The 20,503-nt window shown below is 40.3% G+C and overlaps 1 protein-coding gene across 2 annotated transcripts in view; it reads right to left on the minus strand.

Annotated features, from left to right (window-relative positions):
* BASP1 (brain abundant membrane attached signal protein 1) overlaps window positions 1-20,503 on the minus strand; it is an 84,940-nt gene that overhangs the window by 11,413 nt on the left and 53,024 nt on the right. The gene's annotated exons all lie outside the window — the stretch shown is intronic.

Raw genomic sequence — 20,503 nt, forward strand, 5'->3', positions numbered from 1 at the left:
AATCTTGTCATGATTGTAAGTGTATTTTTCAATCATTTCCAATTTCAGTTCTAAAAGTCAGCTCATCTAGAACAAACCACTGATGTTCTCTAAACATAATAGGAAAATAAAGATTATTACAAGAAGAAAAAAGTCCAGCATTTCTAAGTATTCTTGTAATAAGTGTTTTATATAATAATAAAAACAATGAAGTAGAGACATTGGCAAAGTCCATAAAATATACTAAAACACAATTATAATTAATCTAGTTTGTTGTGTGAGCCCCCATCCACTTGTCCTATCTGAGATACAAATTAGTTGATTTAAATGTCACTATCCGGATATTTTACCTTTTAATTGCCTGTTCTTAATATAATCATGCTGGCATCAAGACTTCATGCTAATGTTATCCAGGAAGAATCTGAAGTAAAGGATCCTTCAAATTATATTACAATGCTTAAGTTTTACAGAAAATTATGCCAAGAGTCTGACTTTTAACAGAGGAAGTTTACAAGGACAGGATGTCCCCAGTGATTTCCTAATGAGATATGGGATTGTTTTCTGTTAACTGCCTAAAACATAGGTTACATTTCAAATTCCAGATGTTAGGTGCTATAAAACCTCACGTCAATTAATACTGATTGACTCTCTGTATGTTTTAAAAAGTTATTGTTGTTATTTGCAGCAGATTTAAAAACAAGATTACATGTAACTGGTAAAAAAAAGACAAAATGGAATAAACACACATCTTTTTATGTATTCGCATGACATAATTAATAAATAGGAAAAACCTACTAACTTTCAAAAGCTAATAATCATAGATGTTTTTCATACGTTCTATTAGACCACTTGCCTGAGCAAATCATTTGAAGGCCTAAAGCTGTGGTGGCATAGTATTGCAGACTAATTCTGTCGACTGCCAGCAGTTCGATCCCGACCAAGTCAAGGTTGACTCAGCTTTCCATCCTTCTGAAGAAGGTAAAATGAAGATCCAGATTATTGGGGGCAATGTAAATTGCTTAGAGAGGGCTATAAAGCACTGTGAAGCAGTATATAAGTCTAATGCTATTGCTATATGTACAGGTAATCCTTGACTTACAAGAGGGAGTTGCTTAGGGACTGTTCCAGGTTAGAACAGAACCCCAAAAGCTACTTGTGATCGTGTTCCATAATTCTGACAGCTAAACACTATCCCAGTTACCTGGCCACAGTCATATCTTGGCAACTGCCTCACCTTTATAGCTGGTTGCAACATTATGTGGTCACATGACTGTGATTTACAATGGGTTTTTTTTTTGCTGATTTCTAGTCTTTTTTTCCCAGCAATATCACCTCTAGGAATACATTAATTCATTCACTTAACGGACACAACGTTCAGTACCAAAAATAAATAAATAAATAAATCATAAAATCAAGTCTGGTCACAAGGGTGCCTCAACATATGACTGTCATGATTTATGACAGAAATTCTGGGCTCCATTAGTCCACTACCTGTAATTTTATCTTGCAAGTGTATAAATCATGACTGGGGCTAAATCCTATCTTTCACTATCTTTTTCTTTCTTTTTTTTTAAAGTAAAGGTAGACATCCACCCTTAACTTTGCATATGTCGATCTCAAATGTACTAAACGAGCAATACCCAAATGAAATTTAAGGAAGAGTAAGATTTCCAGAGGATAACAATCGTGCAATATATTTAAGGCTCTTATACTTTCCCATGGAATCAAGTACATATGCTGCAATGATTAATTACTCACTGTGGAAATTACTTACCGGCAGCTAGTGTTACTATTAGGTTACTAAATAGTATTACTAAAACAATCAGTTTTAACCACAGATCTAATGCAGCCTTATAATGACACTGTTCAGAGCTATTAATGTCCTTATACATAATTTTAGAATGTTATTATTGAAATATTTTTAAAAATGGTGGATCTCTAATGCTTTGCCATCCAGTACAATCCATAATAATTTTTGTTATTGTGTCATCAGGTAAATTTTGGGAATTATATTATTTATGTCAGGCATGACATAAATAACATGACATCATGATGCAAATGATATACAGTATGTCATTCTTGTCATTTCCACAAAAAAAATATGAATATCATTTCGCACCCCCCACACCCATGCTAAATGGCAAAATTATGACTCAATGAGAAGTGTAAGGTAATGGAACTGCAACCAATGACTTTAGTGAACTAATGATGGAATAGAGAGGAAGATCTAATGAATTATCCCCCATACCTATCAGTTATCATTGCATATAAACAGAACAGGCATATTAGCAAACTGCCATCTAGAAACCTTGCAAATTTAAAAATGTGAGAATAGAAATAGTCTAGCCAAAATCATCTTCTTGCAGATTTGTAAAGAACATCAAGCACAATATAGTTAATCTCTGTATTACAGAGTATCAGGGATGAACAAGATAGACAATCTCTCCTCAAAGAATTTGCAAACACTATTTAAGTGTTAAGTGAGGAAGAGGGAGAGATTAAAGAGGGGAGACAAAGGATGAGAGAGAAGGGTAACACAGCATGATCATGATTAGACATAATTACACAGTCCAGGATTAAATTAATTGGCTTCAAAACTCGACTTTTGGGCATACTTTTATTTAGACATTCTTTGCTGTTCTGTGACACTTATTTCCTATTATATATGTCTAATGTACTACTTACTCAAGGATTTTTTCTTTTTTACCTTTAAAAATGTGAACGTACTGTTGGGAATAAAATTTATACTGAGAGATGAATGCAAATTATAAATGGACAGTTGATATATTACTGAAGTTTCCTTGTGAACTGGAGAAATTAGTTTTGTTTAAGAAAGTAAATTTAAAAAACGTTCCTCATTCTCTTTTCACATATATATCCCTCTATTACCTATGCTCTCCACCCAAGCTTCTGTGTTGTTGTTTTTTAATTTCCTGAACAGTGTAAAGTGCCAGATAGAAGCTATAAAAAGGAAGAGAAAATGGGAAGGTTCTTTACATTGTCAATCTGAGTCTGACTAAAACCTCCAGTCCCAATCTCTACCTATTCCATTAGACATTGTTCAGAAGATTCCCCAATACTTTTCAAAAAGTTTTCAAAAAGGCAAGGGGACTGTAGGAGCAAGAAGCAGACAGAAACTTTTCTTCCATTAACTTTTTTAGAATACAACTTGTTTTAATCTCAAAACCATATACCAGAAGAAAGATGTCCATGCAGAATTAGTGGCATAAAAATGTAGCACTTTCATGATGTCTTACTATATCAACTATAGTCTTACTATATCAACTTACTATTGCACTTTCATGATGTCTTACTATATCAACTTACTATTGCAAACATTATTTGCAATAACAGAATTCTCAAGTAAGCTGAAGCTGACTTTTCTTGGGATCTATGTGCCATTATTTCATCATTGCTAAGAATGACTGATTTTAAGTAATAGTGCAAATGTTTCTAGAGAAAAAAGTATTTTATCACTGAATATCTTCACTGAAGGTCCTCTCTTTAAAATACATATCTTATCCTTTCCATTACAATATTCAAAAGAGGCTACAAGGCTCTACTATGAAATCCTAACAAAAGTAACAAGCTTGGTTTAAAGTTAAGCTTGGTTTAGAGTTAAGCTACTACTGCATGCATGCCAAGACATCATATTTTCTCCAGTGTTGAGGTAGAACACATTCCACCCACAGACTCTTTTATGTATAGAACAGGAAGCTAAACCTGATTTCAATGGTAGAGATGAAATGCATCCTTCAGTGCATCTTAAATCATCTAGAGCAGGGGTAGGCAACCTTGGCTCTTTTATGACTGGCTCAGGAATGGGAGTTGAAGTCCATGAGCCTACCCCTGATCTAGAGTCTGGCAGGTGGCATTCAGAAACTACATGAAGTCTACACGTAATCATTTTGTGACCTCGAGAAGTTTTGCTTTGCTTTGCTTGGCTTGGCTTGGCTTTCAGAAGTTTTAAGCCATAAGATTGTTTTTTTAAATAGTCAGCAATGTTTAAGACTTGCCCAGGCTCAAAAAAACAATCTTACGGCTTAAAACTTCTGAAAATCTGAACCCCAAATAGCTTGAGCCCTATTTATTTTTTAAATAGGGCCTTGACACATGGCAAAATTTTGATATCAAGCTGGTGGAAGCTGTACATTTCAGGAGTACAGATCACTTCGCAGAGTGGATGGCTAAGAGACCCAGGAGACCTCAACATTATTAGTTCAAAGGCTATTCCATGGCAACTGAATGATAATATGGTACCTTCACTCCACATACAGAAACAGATGGGAATACTAGTAGAATCTCACTTCCACATTAATTCACCTACGGCTTATGATCAGTATAAACACTGCTATACCTAAAAGATTAGTATTTGCTAAAACATTTGAATGGGAAATTTGAGCAAAAGGAAATTGAAACCAGAGTTAGTGCAAAACCCAAGTTAGTAAATTCACAACTCAAGTTCCACAGTAAATAGGCCCATTTTATAGTTTGCATGGATATGTGATACCATGTCTTTCCCTACATGGCATACACTTTTTAAAAGAGTTTGCTTTCCAAAGCAATAGAGTTAAAAGTTTCAACCTCACAGTCTGAGTTACTGGATTCTCAATACATCAAAGCAATACCAGTTGTAAACATGCCATGAGGGATTTAGTTTTGTTTAATGTTCCATTCCACCAATGTCAAAACAAGAGTTTTCTTCTGTAGTTTTAAGCATTACTGGATAATAGCTATGCACAATTTCACACATTTTCCATCATATGATTATTTCTTTTTTGCCATTCTTATCCACAATTCGTGTATTGATCTCTGATATTTGGACTGGTTAATACTGATATTTTTATTAGCTTCAACTTATTTTTTAATGAATTGAAATGGCTTATGACTCCATGGTGAAGCTGTGAAAACAGGACTTTCATGATTAAGCCCACAAGTATAGCTGTGGTACAATCATAGCCTATTCATGTTTATTCTTCAGCAAGCTGATAAAAGCTCGTATCCATATATAAGTACACAGAAAGGGTCTCTGTCAATTTTATCCTGCCTCCTAATTAAGTCCATGGACAGACAAGAATTGCTCTTAAATTCCCTTATACAGGTAGTCCTTGACTTACAACAATTCATTGAGTGACTGTTCAAAGTTACAACAGGATTAAAAAAGTGACTTATGACTGTTTATCACACTTACGACCGTTGCAGCATCCCCATGGTCATGTGATCAAAATTCAGATACTTGGGAACTGGCTCATATTTATGACGGTTGCAGTGTCCTGGGGTCATGTGATCACCTTCTGTGACCTTCTGATAAACCAAGTCAATGGAGAAGCCAAATTCACTTAACAACTATGTTACTAATTTAACAACTTCAGTGATTCACTTAACAACTGTGGAAAGAAAAGTTGTAAAATGGGTGTAATTTGCCAGAGAGTTAAATTGAATCACCACCCCTTAAATTATTTCTTCCTGTTGCTATCCATTATTAATAATCACTCTTGTATGTTTGCTACCCACTAAACAGCGTCTGCATCATACAAAAATATTCACCACTTTATTATATTTCATTCCAGCCTTCTTGATTAGTGTATGCAGTTCCCATGCCCCAATTTATCTGCATAACTATCTTACAAGTAACCAAGTGAGCTTCATTAATGAAGTAAATGTAGAATCCAGGCGACCTAATTAAATTGTCATCCCCATACTAATTTCCACACACAGAGATAAGAAAGCTGCCCTTATTTCATGACATACAAATTGCATGCAGACATCAATGGAATACCTTCTGAGGGAAAAAAAAGAACATGGAAGCAGGGGCCTAAATAGAGCCTCCCCAAAATATGAAACATTGGGCAAAATTAGCATTTAGTTCTCAAATGAGGCTCTTGACAATTCAGTTGTTTTGTTCGGTTATGGCATAATGTTTCTCAGCTATCAACTCTCCATTTTTCCATGGGACACTAAAAGTCAGGAATCCAATCTAGCGTTCTGCTATGTGAAGTATTTGCACACCACTAAAATATGCTGAATTAATCTTATAGGCCATCTCTTGTACTGGACCATGGGGTTTAGCCAAATATCACAAAAATTATTTAATTATCAACTTTCTCAATCAAAATAAAAATTAAACTTATTACTTGTACCAGCAAATGTATTCCAAACTTCTTTTAAGATCAATATTTTTTCTAACCGAATATGCTTAGTCCAAGAGTGTATTGTGCAATAACAACACAGTGCAGCAATATGGAGGACCATGCTTGTCTTTGCCGAAACGTCTTATAGCTGAGTTTAGATCTGTTTCATTCTGCTGTCTGTGCAACAGAAAATTTTTATGAGAGCTTGTTTATCTTGTCTAGCTTTGACCTACTTCGTCTGACATTGCCAGCTGTAACATAACCTTATCTATTTTTATTAGATGTTACCATCCCTGAGTTGAGACCATGAGATATTACCAGCTTTTCAAGAGACAGCCTTGGGTGCCCACAAGGTAGGTAATTAAATCTTCTAGGACTGAAGCCTCTATTCCCAGGAATTCATATAAGATTGTATAAAACTGGAATGTTGGAACACAGATTGGAAATAGGATGATTGCATGGATTTATTGCTAAAACAATAAATATTGTCGTGGGGGTCACTTCGTAGCTATGAAATGATCATCTTCTTTTCCCATGGCAGCAAACACTGGGTTAAAAAAAGGACTTAATTTATATCTGTAGAACTGTTTTATCTAACACTTATGTTACTAACCGGACAAATTTTATAAGTTCACTAAGAATGTACACTCTCACATAATCCTTCCATAATATACAATAGATTCTTAAGGACAGATATTTCTTCTCAAATTAAAAAAAAACTGTCCATTACTGTAAATGTTTTATGGGAGAATTGCTTATTATAGATCTGTGGCAGCATCACAAATTCTAGGGCCAGATGTGTTTTGATTGGCAGAGTGTGTTTACATTTGCTTATAGTAGCTTCTCATTAAGAGTAAAGCAAGAGTGTAATAAATCCCAAGAGCTAAGCAGAAGAGAAAAGAAAAATTTACATTTAAAACTCAGAATGAATCATATACACTGGCTATCTGCCTATGTCAAACAAGGCGTAACATCTGTCTCTCACTGATGTTTATCTCATAGCTTGCATAGTGTGAGATAGGATCCCTACACTTTGCAGATCAAAGCTCTCTCCAGGACAGAACCGGTGATAAGGTTTCTACATTCCTGAAATCACATTCATCACAATTTACTTTCCAAGAATGATGCATCACTTTGATGAAAGGATGAGTTTGTTACAATGCTTTCCTTAGCCAAGGCATCAGCAGTGTGGTATGTGCCACGCCTCAATTAATCACCATGGGGAAGAAGTAATTTTTTTTTTACCATGCTGGAGAGTAGGCCATATAGCCAAGGAGGCTTTAGCAAAATGAATGGCATAACTCTAAAGCTGACACTTTACCAGTATTGTCACTTTATTTCATTTACATCTCCCAGATCACTTAGAGATAATCTTTGGGTGCAGGCTGGCATTACTGCTTACCATCTACTAATGAGCTTTTTAATGATTAAATTAAGCTACTGACTGGGCAAATGTTAAAGCATCATTAAGGGTTATCTTATGATACTTTTGCGCCTAGATGCCTTCTTACAAAATCCCTGAGAATTACAATTTGGTGGAGATGCTGAGCATTGTCACAATTCCCCACTCTGACATTAACTTCTAAATGAGAGATTAAGTATCATACTGGCAGAACTGTGGCTACCTCTCTCCTTTGTAGAGGAAAAATGGAAAGGAAGTGTACCCACAGTTGAATTTGCTTGTTGTGCCAGTTTTCTTTATTCCTTATTTGCATACCATCGAATCATCAGGCACTGAGCAGTTCACAGCAATACAATTTGATAAAATGTAACTCAAATTCGTCCCATAAATCCAAGCCATAAAATCCATTGTCTATGAAAACCACAGTTAATGTCAACATCCAAAACACACGAACCTTATATAAAGGCTGCTCAGAATACCATTAGTATTCTGAATAAAATTTGGATGCTTGAAAGTAGCAGCATCCCAGGGTCATGTGATCAGCTTCTGACCAGTAAAGTCAATGAGAAAGCCAGATGCACTTAACAACCATGTTACTAACTTAACAACTGCAGTGATTCACTTAATAACTATAGCAAGAAAGATCAAAAAATGAGGCAAAAATTCACTTAACAAATGTCTTGCTTAGCTTCATAATTTTGGGCTCAATCATGGTCGTACATTGAGGACTAGCTGTATTTGTTATTTTCAGATTTAACTAGTTGCCAAGAGAATGCTGGGTAGACTGGAGTTTGATTTGATGTAGTAAAGCTCTTGAATCACAGCACACAACAGCTCTGACAGCCCAAATCCATTACCCATGAAAGCCAAAAGCACTCCAACCATTTTCTTTACATGTAATTTTTTTCAGAGCAAAAACCAATTAAAAGAATATACACTAAGCAGTCAAATAGAAGTAGGGTTTTTTTTCCTTCTGTTACAAAAATCATATTCTTAAATAAGACTAAAATCACTAATACTTGAAAATCAAGCATTTTCACATTTCTCAACATGGCGAGAAGAACCCTCTTTATACATTTAAGTCAGCCTTCCTCAAATGGAATCATTTCCAGATGTACTGGGATTAGAACTTCCATCATTCACAGCCAACATTTGTATTCATGATTCTGGTACAGCTGTTTTAGATTGCTTGCTTTGCATTCCTCATTAAAATAACCTATTTTAAAATAAACTTCCCCACATACAAAACAATGTAAATTGTTAAATCATTGCCTCAAGAATAACAAAAATAACAGAGTTGGAAAGGTTCTTGGAGGTCTTCTAGTCCAACCCCCTGCTCAAGCAGGAAACCCTATACCAGGGGTAGGCAATCTTGGCTCTTTTATGGACTTCAACTCCCAGAATTCCTGAGCCAGCCATGCTGAGGGGAAAGGGAGAGGTTTCCATGCTGAGCCATGGAAACCTCATAAAAGAGCCAAGGTTGCCTACCCCTGTCCTATACCATTTCAGACAAATGGTTGTCCAGTCTCTTGTTAAAAGGCTCCAGTGATGAAGTTTCATAATATTTTGTTACATTTTTTCTCTTTGCACTTAGAATAAATGAATGTCAAATGCTCCTCTTTATTATTTTTTCTTAGAGCTGAGTAAAAAGAGTAATTCCTTGACAGAAGCTACTTTAGCAGGCAAGTGGGCTAGAATCTGTCAAGAAGCCAATAAACCAACAGCAGCCATTCCTAATTCATTTTCGGAGAATCTCTGGGAAGAAGGGGATTTGTCATGGGGGAAGGGGCATTGTCTTACCTGAACGCCTTTTCTCAGCACGGAGATGGAGAATCCACCAATGAGTTTAGACTGTATTCCTGCCCAATCAGATCAAGTCAGCTAAAGTTGCCATGCCTGTCCTGGACCACAGAGTTCCCAGTCTTGATGCGAGCATAGCTATTGACTGACAGCAAGATGTTGTGGCTTACAAAAAAATTAACTAGCTAACCCTAAGTCTGAGAACCTACAAGGGTGGGAGTGGATTCTCCATCTCCGTGCTGAGAAAAGGCATTCAGGTAAGACAACGCCCCTTCTCCAGCACTGGAGATGGAGAATCCACCAATGGGACATACCAAAGCCTACTGTCCCTGAGGGTGGGTAGTAGACTGGTCCGGTGTGGCACTTTGATGTAAAACTTGTTGGAGAAATCTCCTACTGAAAGAAGCCGAGGCAAACCGATCAATTTTGTAGTGTTGTATAAATGGAGATGGCGAAGTCCATGTAGCCACCCTGCAGACGTCCTCAATGGACGCCTGGGTGGCCCATGCCGCAGAAGTGGCCGCACTCCGTGTAGAGTGGGCCGTGACCCCTCGTGGAGCCGGCAATGACTCAGCTTGATATGACTCCGCAATGCACTTCCTGATCCACCTGCCAATCGTGGAAGAGGAAACCTTCCGCCCCCTGGAGGAAGATGGAAGGATACAAAGAGGGCTTCCAATTTGCGGAATGTCGCTATCTGCGAAACATAGTATCTAAGTGCCCTGCGGACATCCAGGCTATGCCACTGCCATTCCAGCGCATGCGATGGGTTGGGGCAGAAATCCGGCAGCACTATTTCCTGGGACCTATGGAACAGAGAGTTAACCTTTGGGATGAAAGTAGGGTCAAGTCGAACGACCACCCTATCCTGGTGAAAAATGCACAGGTCATCCCTTGTAGAAAGTGCTGCCAATTCTGAAATACGACGTGCCGACATGATTACCACCAGGAATGCCACCTTGTGGGATAGGTAGTGGACGTCGCACGTCCTCAGGGGCTCAAAGGGAAGCTTGGTAAGAGCCCTAAGGACCCGTGGCAGTTCCCATGAAGGGTACCTGTGTACTGTAGGAGGCCTGGAATTAGAAGACCCTTTAAGGAAGGAGTGAATTAAGGGATGATGTCCCAAGGACCCCACCGAGTCACAGGTGAGGACCATGGAAAGAGCAGCAACCTGTCTGCGCAGCATGTTTGTGGCCAGGCCCTTCTCTAGGCCCTGTAACAGATAGTCCAGAATATGTGGAACCATGAGTTCCGAGAGTGATAAGTGACGGCCAGAGCACCATGATTGGAAATTCTTCCACGTGGCCTCGTATATCTGGTTTGTGGAAAGATGATGGGAGGCCTGGATGACAGTAATGACCCCTGGCGAGCAGAGCTCCTGCGTTAAGAGCGAACGCTCAAGTGCCAGACAGCTAACTGGAGCCATTGGGGGTCCAGATGGAGGATGGTCCCTTGACTGAGAGAGACCCATTCCGAAGGAATCTGCCAAGGGTCTGCTAGGGAGAGATTCATCAGATCAGCGAACTAATGCCTCCTTGGCCAATAAGGGGCCACTAGGAGTATCTCCGCTTGCTCCCGAAGAAGCTTGCGGATTACCGCCGGAATAAGAGGTAGAGGAGGGAATGCATAAAGCAGACCCTGAGGCCATAGGCTCCAAAGAGCATCCGTCTGCTCCGCCCTGGAGACGGAAACTGGGAGAAGAACCGAGACAGCTGAGCATTGTTCGAGGACACAAAGAGGTCCACAAGTGGAAGGCCAAAATGGTGACAGATCTCTCTGAAGAGTCTCGGGTGAAGGCGCCACTCCGAGTGATCCACCGTGGCTCTGCTCAGAAGGTCGGCTTGGGTGTTCATCTCCCCTGAAATATGATCGGCCCTGATGGAGGCCAGATTGTGTTCTGCCCAAGAACCCAGTAAGAGCGACTCAGTCAGTAAGGCCTGAGATTTGGTGCCCCTTGGCGGTTCACATGAGCCTTGGCGGCCACGTTGTCCGTGAGGACCAGTACGTGACACCCTTTCATCAGACTATGGAAGTGACGCAGGGTTAGATGTATAGCTCTTAGTTCTAGCCAATTTATGTTATGGCGCAGGTCTGAGCGAGACCAGCAGCCCTGAGCCCACTGCGAATGCAGGTGTGTTCCCCAGCCGAATAGACTGGCGTCTGCAGTTATCACTATCCGATCTGGTTCCCTGAAAGATAACCCTGTGAGTATGGCAGTTGATTGCCACCACCTGAGAGAACGCACTACCTGTGGTGGGAGACTTGTCCGTCATTGGGAGGAACTGAGGTTCTGTCTCTGAAATGGAAGCATGAACCACTGTAGTTCCCTGGAGTGAAGCCTGGACCAGGGAACGATTGCTATGGCTGAGATCATTTTGCCTAACAGTTGGGAAAGACTGACCAATGTTACTGACCGCCCCCCGTGTAATTTCAGGATGGAGTCTCTTATTCTGTTCCGGCATTCCTGAGACAAGTACACCCGACACTCCACTGCATCTATAATGGCCCCGAGATGCAACAGTCTGTTTGTGGGGACCATGTGACTTTTTGGAAAATTTATGGAGAACCCATAGTCTTGGAGTAGTGTTATCACCAGTTTGAAGTCCGCCTTTGCGGACTGGATGGACGATGACTGGATTAATATGTCGTCCAAGTAACATTGCAGTCTGACTGGTATCATTCATAAATGAGCTGCTAGTACCGCCAGGATTTTGGTAAAGACCCTGGGAGCCGAAGAGAGGCCAAATGGGAGCGCCCTGCATTGGAAATGGCGCCCCTTGTATGCAAACCTTAGAAACCGGCAGTGAGCGAGAGAGATGGGGATATGAAGATAGGCTTCCGTAAGGTCAATAGATGTGAGGAAGTCCCCTTTTCTCATGCTTCCCAAGGTGGAGCAGAGTGTTTGCATTTTGAATTTGCGGTAAGCTAGATGAAAATTCAGACCTTTGAGATCTAAAATGGCTCTCCAACCCCCTGACGCCTTTGGAACGACAAAGAGGATAGAATAAAATCCCCAACCTCTCTGGTCCACTGATACTGGTTCTATGGCCCGTATGTTTAACAGATGTTGAACAGCCTCCCTCATTAGTTTCTTTTTTGTTCGGTTTCGCGGGTAGAGGCAAGAGAAAAAATGAGCTGGAGGGTTGGAAATGAATTCTAGGCATAGACCATGATGTACTGTGTTTAGTACCCACTTGTCTGTGGTGATGGCTTCCCACTGGTGGGCAAAGAGGGAGAGTCTGCCCCCTATGGGAGGACTCACCAGAGAGTCACCTGGATCGGCAGAAAGGTCGGCTGTTCCCGCAAAAGGGTTGCTTGCCCTGAGATTGCTGTCTAGGCCTGGTTGTCTGTCTGTCAGGTTGTCTCTCCTGTCTGGGTGGAAAGGAACACATAGGTTGGGAGTAACTATACCTAGCTCCTGTGCGAAATGACTGTCGTCTTTGGTAATAATTTTGCCGCTTGTCTGGTCTCTTAATGAGGTGATTAAGGACCTTGCGCTTATCCTTGTTCTCAGTTAAGTAACGATTTAACGCATCCCCAAACAACTTACCCCCTTGATATGGAGCAGCAGAGAGGCACCATTTAGACTTAGCATCTGCCTACCAGTGCTTCAGCCACAGCATCCGGCGACCAGTCACGTTAGACGCCATAGCTCTGGAAGAAAACCTGGCAGCTGGAGGGTGGCATCTGACGCGTACTCTGTGGCAGCCACCAGTTTGCTGAGATCCTGATGCGTACAGATATCCTCCACTGGTACGAGGGCCTGAAGTTGTCTGAGCCAGCGGAGAGCGGATCTATTGAAAAAAGATGCTGAGGTGGCCGCTCTAACAGCCCATGCAGCAGCCTGATGCATTCTGCGATAAGTGAGTTTGCACTTACTTGCCCTCTGCTTTGAGGGCTTCAGAGACATCCCCGGGAATTGCAGTGGGAGATACAAGTGGCCCAAATGGATCGTCCACCACAGGCACTTCCAGTGCCTCCTCCAATTCCTTAGCCACATTATATAACTTTTTATCAGTATTACCTGGAAGAGGGAAGGAGATGTCCATTGTTTCTTTATTGCAGTCAAGAACATGGAGGGACAAGGGATGCGGTGCTGAGCAGCCACCGGTTCAATGAAATTTGGACCCGCCTCCAATTCTGGGGAAACGGTAGTAGTAGATGTGGAAGGCTCAGGGCCTATGTGGGCTGTGGATGTGACCTTGCGGAGGAAGGTGACAAAGAAGGAAGGATTGAAGAGACCACTGAACGAGGGGGCTTCTGGGGTAGGATTCTCCTCCTCAGACATTGGAATCCCCTGTTTGGTGTCGTGTGCCTGAAGGGAAGAAACCTCAGAGCAGATGGACCCAGACGGGGAAGATGGGGCATAATAGGTCTGAGGGACCAAGTGGTGTGTAGTAGGAGGAGGGACAGTTCCTGAATTAGAAGCTTGCGCCCTGGCATCAAGAGCGTGGTCTATCCCTTGTGCTATCAATATGGCAAGATGGTCCTCCGTAGGGAGGAGAACGGGCTCGTTTGGTCGGAGACAGGCCGCAGTAAGAGTAAATGTCAGCTCTGGGATTCTGTGAGGAGCCTGTGAAGCCGTGGTTTGGGAAACCGGCAGAATTCTGCCACTTCCACTCTGTGCTGGGGAATGGAATGAATCCCCCGTTGACCATATGCCCAGGGGGGAGGTTGGGGGACCTAAAGGTAGGTCCAAGGCTAACTCCTCCACTTGGAAGGCCTCTGTCCTGGCCCTCTTCTGTGCCTTGGAAAACTCTTTTTCCAGAGCTTGGTGTCTCCAGCTGGCCTAATTTTTTGACCTCTTTGAAGCCTTGGTGGTAGTTTTGTCTTTGCTTTTAGCCGCAGGATTATCAGCGCTCACCAGGCCAGTAGGATTAGGATTCAAAGGAGTCACTGAGGATGGTAGAGTGCCCTTTGTGGTTGAATAGACTCCTCCATTCTCTGATACTGCAGGGACACGATAGGGGGCCCCTGAGATGCAGAGAGAATTAAACACTGGATAAGGACAGGTGCACTAATGGGGACGCCTGGAATCCAGATAAGTCAGCAATGTGCATAAGAACAGGCGCACAATAGGGGATGCCTAGAACCCAGCTATATCTGTGCATGGATAAGAACAGATGTACGAGGGGGACACCTGGAAGCCAGGAAGGGCTGTTATGGGTAAGAACAGGCGCATGATGTGGTACGCCTGGAACCCAAGGAAAACTAGTTAGCGAATTAGAGATTTCAAATCCAATGGGTCAGTGCTAACAGAACAGAGCCAGGAGACACCAAGTATGCAAAAAGCTAATAGAGGTAATGAACCAAGGAATGAATCTGGGTTGTTGTGGATTCTCTATAACAACAACCTATTAGATCTTAATATCAAACAATTGTAGTGGAAACCAATTAGAGCTCAACAACGAGCACCAAGAATTGTCAGTGATGTAACGTGAAACTGATTACATAAACAAGATGGCAGCCATCCCCCTAAATGACTGCCTGCTTAGTGACAGTGGATCTGCAGTACGTCCTAGAAGACTGCCCACCCAATTTCACCTGTCCTGAGATAGTCCCCTTCTTGGAAAGTGGACAACTTGTTGAGGAGGAAGGAGCCCCTCCTCCAAACACAATAAATGGAACTTTCCGAAGTCTGGAACCACGTGGTCCAAGATGGTGGCCACCGCGAAAACGATGGCTGCGTCTGCCTTGTTTCAGGGAGCTCCAAGAGAGAAGACTGCTGAGAGAGCTCCTTTTTCCTTTAAATCTGTCTCCCAAACTAGAAAAAACTCAGCCAATTGTTTTAAACTTCCCCCTTCCTGTGCTGCCTATCAGCTGATCGGCGGTAGCAATTTAGCGCACAAGCATGCCTACCACCTGGGAACCGGTGGAGCAAGCCCGAGCTACAGGGGCAAACAGAGGGAAAAAACAGGCAGAAGGAATCTTCAGAGTTGCAGCCTCAACCTCTAAAAATTTGTAAAGGTTCCCAACCATGTCGGAAGAAACGAGGAGTCTCCCCCCACCTACTGCTCGAGGAATCACCAGAGCTGCAGCCGCAAGCTCCGATACAGAAGAACACCGAGCTGAGACCGGTTGGGAAAATAGCAGCCGCTATTTTACCTGTGTCTCAATTAATCTAGGGAGTCTGGTAAGGGAAATTGAACAGGGTTGGAAGCAGAGAAAAAAGAAAATATGGAGATCCCTCCTATACTTTCAGTTTCTCCCCCCCCCCTTTTAAATAATTTGTTGGAAATTTGGAATTTTATGATGATCCTGAATGGATTAATTTATAATAGGGAAGCCAAATTCTATTACTGATCAAAGCACAGTTCAGCAACTGGGAAAAAAATCCTTTCCTAAAAACTCACCCAGAATTTTAAATGTATGATTTTTAAAGTGAAGTTAACTTATTAGACATAGCTCAGATTTCAGTTCAGGACACAAGAATCTCTTGTATTCATTTCTGCTTAAGTTTTCCATTGGCATTATCAGCAGTTCACGAATCATAAAAAATCAAATGTGAATACCAGCTGGAGGGGATATGATATTGTGAGGTTTTCAGTGGTTCAGGTTTCCTTGATTTTTCAGTGGTTCCAATTTCCTTAAGGCACTTTAACTCTGATGTGCTTGAAGAACTAATTCCATTGAGCCTGGATACCATGAAACATCTGGATAATAATTACAGAAGTACAGAAATAGAAGCAAATGATTATATGTACTTAACCACAAAGCAAAGTATACAATGGACTCTTACATTTTTCAGTCATCCTCTGAGCTGAGATCCATATGAAATTAGATCATCTGAAGTGACCATACACTGATTCATATTAGTAATTTAACCTAAAAAATGGCTCTGCTGAATTCTTTCAAGCCTGTGATTAGATCATTTACTAGCCAAGATACAAATAATAAATTCCCTTCAGTCTGTATCATGTGGAACAGCTTTTCTGAACCCTGTATTCTCCAACTGTGGGCTAGAATAGTTTTCCTGCTTAAGACATAATACTTTGATTTAGTTTCCTGCGTTCTATAGAAGGCTTCATCTGATCCTCTCCCATATTTTTATGAAAGAGTAAAAGGACAAAAAGATCACATGTATAGTTTTGTGTCTCATTGCTGATGTGCATTTTGATTAAATTCCTCCAGCAGCTGCTTGTTTAGCAACATATATTGCAGCAACTTTGAGCAACATATATTGAAGGTATATATATATATATATTTTTAAACAAGTTTTATTGTTTTTTTCTTTTTACTAACAAGTGCTTAGGAAACAATGTGATGACAGGGTAATCAATTATCCAAGAGCAAAATCATACATATGTAATTCAAATTAGATAATTAAAAACTCCCTCTCTATTCCCTCAAATAATATATTATATTCAAATTAATTTCAATACAGTTAAGTCAATCAAAACAATCATCAATAACATTTCATCTATATGAATCCAAATCCTGTATTAAGCTTTACTGTTTTCAATTACCATATTCTGTTTCGCTGCAATAAAAATGTTATTAACACTTCAGGTGTCTCTCCATTCCCTTTTTCCTTAACATAGTCAGTAATCATTTATTAATATCATTTCTTCTTTTTTCAAAAATCCCTCTTATTCTTCTTTCATTACCAAATAACTATCCTTTCTAACAACAAAAATATTATTCCAAAAATACATTTCTACTCTATTTTTTAAATCTATAATCTATCTATCAATCAATATCTATATCAAACTCTTTTAACCTCCACCCAGAATTGCTATATCCACAACAAACATGTTAATACACAAACAAACATCTTCTTATATATTGAAGATATATTGTAGGAGGGTGATCATAGAGAAGCCACAAATAGGACATGAGGTGAGCAGCTAGTAACTAGAACCAGCCGCTGTTGATAAGCAGCCATTATTGGTAATTGACCATTGATAGTCTGTTTTTTCATAATTTATGTAATTACCTTTAATGCTTTGTCAGCTTCCCAAGATCTTGAGCAAAGAATTTTCTTCCAGTCTTGTTACCTGAGTGTCATTTAAATAGAAGTAATGTATCTTCTAGGTCCTCCTACATGCAGAGAACTTCTCAATAGTATCTGATCTAGCTCAGAAATCTTTCTTTCCTTATGTTTTGTATGCCATTAAGGGTACGGAAGCCCTAAACAAAAGGAGACATCCCTTACCCTGTCCTCTACTAGAGTCAAAGGATGGCCCTGGACTAATTAATACTATTAATTTGATTCTGAATCTGAAAACAAGAAGCATATGGACCTGTCTCATAGTTCTGCTAGGGAGATGAACAAGGTTAAGGATTATAAATGAAAAAGACATAGGAAGTACATATCATAATTTCTTTATAGTTTGAAACACTGCTCAACTCTACATCTTATGAACTCCAGACATGAATTTGTTGAAGTCTCTGAAAGAATGAAATGCCTCTGAAAGCAGAGTTAGGCCAAAAAGTAAGTCTTCTGACAATTTCTTCTGTATGCTCAAATCTGTTCTGAGTTTCTAAATTTAAAGTTAATCCTCTTTCAAACAAAGTATTTTTAAAGAAAAAAAAAGTAGGATTACATGAACCTTCCAATCCTGTAAACGCACCTTGGGCTGCATTTTTCAAAGTCTATAGAAAAACTGTACTAATGCCAATCCAAGATTTATATTTTCCTTTCACAAATGGCAGTAAACTGAATTAAAGTAACCCCAAAAGGATCAGATAAGGAAGTGAGAAGGGAAGCACTAAGAGTAGAATGACATTCTTGTGGTTTCTGAACATGATAGATTGGAGCATAGTGTTGGATTATTTCAGAGGAGGAGGACAGCAAGGAGGGAATGAAATTTTGATTGGTCCATTTCTTTCCTATCTCCATCTTCTACTCCAAGTCAGGATGCAAGAGGAAAAGGTAGAGATATAGGTTCTGCTAGTTAATTTACCACAGGAAAGTGCCTTCAGTGATTTTGGAACACTGTTTTTAATGTGGAGGGAAAGATGCCAAGAGCTAGATAAAACATGGTTATAGCTTAGCTGAACAGCATATGCTCTCTATTCGTGTGACTTCATTTGGCTATGGACACTTTGGTTCAAGAATCAATTTTATTCCACAACAAGTGGCAGAGCAAGACGCTGAAATGACTAAAATGCCTAGCAATACAGAAGATGACAGTCTAAGGATGAAGATTCATATGAGATATTAGGAAAGACTTAAGAACTGCCGATCAGTGAAATATAATAATGAAGTGGCTTCTTCCCCTTCATTGGAGACTTTCAAACAGAAAATGGATAGTCATCTATCAGAGATGGTGCCATGAATCCTGCAATATGCAGGGGTTTAGTCTGTATAACCTCTTAGGTCAATTACAACACTATGATTCTCTCAGTATTTATGCAATTTACATATATGCTGGTTAAATTAAAGAAAACTACTCCCAAACCACTGCCACTTGATTTTCAAAGCATTACCTAGCTGGCTGCCTTACATGGTTACTTGAACATTGGCTAATTTAAAGCACTGGTGGAAATATAGCATAAGTCAAAGGATTCCTACTTCTAGCACAGACCATCTGTGCACCCTTAGTATCTTTGAGACTTTCTATTTTATCTCTACTTGATACAGGAATCTTGGTTCCTCTACTAACATCCCCCCAAAACTGAGGGGCTTCTGCCTCCTCCTCTGGGATCTTTTGCCCGGGTCCTGACCAAACCTCCCCACAGCTCCCAGGCTGAGGAATGGAGTGAAGTGGAGTGGAGTGGAGTGGAGTGGAGTGGAGTGGAGTGGAGTGGAGTAGAGTAGAGTAGAGTAGAGTAGAGTAGAGTAGAGTAGAGTAGAGTAGAGTAGAGTAGAGTAGAGTAGAGTAGAGTAGAGTAGAGTAGAGTAGAGTAGAGCAGAGCAGAACAGAACAGGAATAGAATAGAATAGAATAGAATAGAATAGAATAGAATAGAATAGAATAGAATAGAATAGAATAGAAGCTGGAAGGGACCTTGGAGGTCTTCTAATCCAGCCGCTCCCCTTCCCACTCAAGCATGAGAACCTATCCCTGATGTTCTCTTCATATCTTGAAAATAAATGGCAGATTCTTTTGTCTGGTCACAGCTTCAAAGCTATATTATCATACTCTTTGTTCTGAATCCTATAATAACCCTTGAGGCAAGGTACTATTTGTCCTGTTTTTCTGCTTGGCACCAGCATGTTTGTGAATTTTATTCAGCTCTAATATTGCTTGGTCTTCAAAATAATTCTTTTGACTCCTATTTTATACTTTGAGCTCTGTGTGCTTTTCTCATATTTCCAGTGCCACGGTCCACCTTTTCCCCTCCTCCTGTCTTTTCTGTATGGTTTGCTTATAGAGATCCACTAATACACAAACACAAAGCTATGCCTTTGGGCACAAAATCCAGTTCCATGTATAATGCCATGGAGGTTGCCTGCTTCTGATTCTGGTGCTCTGGAAGGGACTTAAATCTAAGCCTGAGCAAAAAAATTTCCAGAGATCGTGCAGGATATTTAGAGCACCTCAGAAAGATGCCATCAAAGGTCCTTCAGCAAGTACAACCCTTTAGCAACTTCCAAATCTGTTTAAACCAACTTGTTGGAAGCCCCAATGAGCCTTCAGTTAAACCTTCCAACTCTACAAATACCGTTAGTGTCAGTACTGGACACGGATATTTTCTTCAGTTTGTCTAAATGTCTGGAGGCTTTTTTCTCACTCTTTGAAAATCATGACTAAAGACTGAGAGACTCCAGGGTAGGCTCTGCTTGTGGTGAGTGTCTGAATTCTCATGTAAATATGTTCTTTTATGTTCCCTTTAGTCTAAATCAATACTTCTCTCCTTTTCTATTTTGTGCCTTTGTTTTCTGCCTTGCCACTGTCTTCTACTGATTATCTGACAAGTGCTAACTTTTCCAATCTTTCCTTTTTTTATTAAATGCTTACACACCCACCCACACACATGTATATATGATTTTATTTCTGTACTTCACTGATTTTAGTGACCACCTGATTTCCAGGTGTCTCTGGGAGGCTTACATTTTAAAAGTACGAATAATAGAATGAAAAGGGGAAAAATGCACACTGTATAGCTAGTAAAAAGCAAAACCAGCACACCACCAGAAAAAGGCGACAGATGCTCGACAAGGTTCCTTAACCCCAGCTGTAGCAGCAAAGCTAGAGGCTTTTGGAACTGCTGCTGAGTGGAAGCCATATGGGATGGTCCTGTT

Source organism: Crotalus tigris, unplaced genomic scaffold (genome assembly GCF_016545835.1).
Source record: "Crotalus tigris isolate CLP2741 ecotype Arizona unplaced genomic scaffold, ASM1654583v1 scf7180000018018.2415403412:4055106, whole genome shotgun sequence".
NCBI classification, from domain to species: Eukaryota; Metazoa; Chordata; class Lepidosauria; order Squamata; family Viperidae; genus Crotalus; species Crotalus tigris.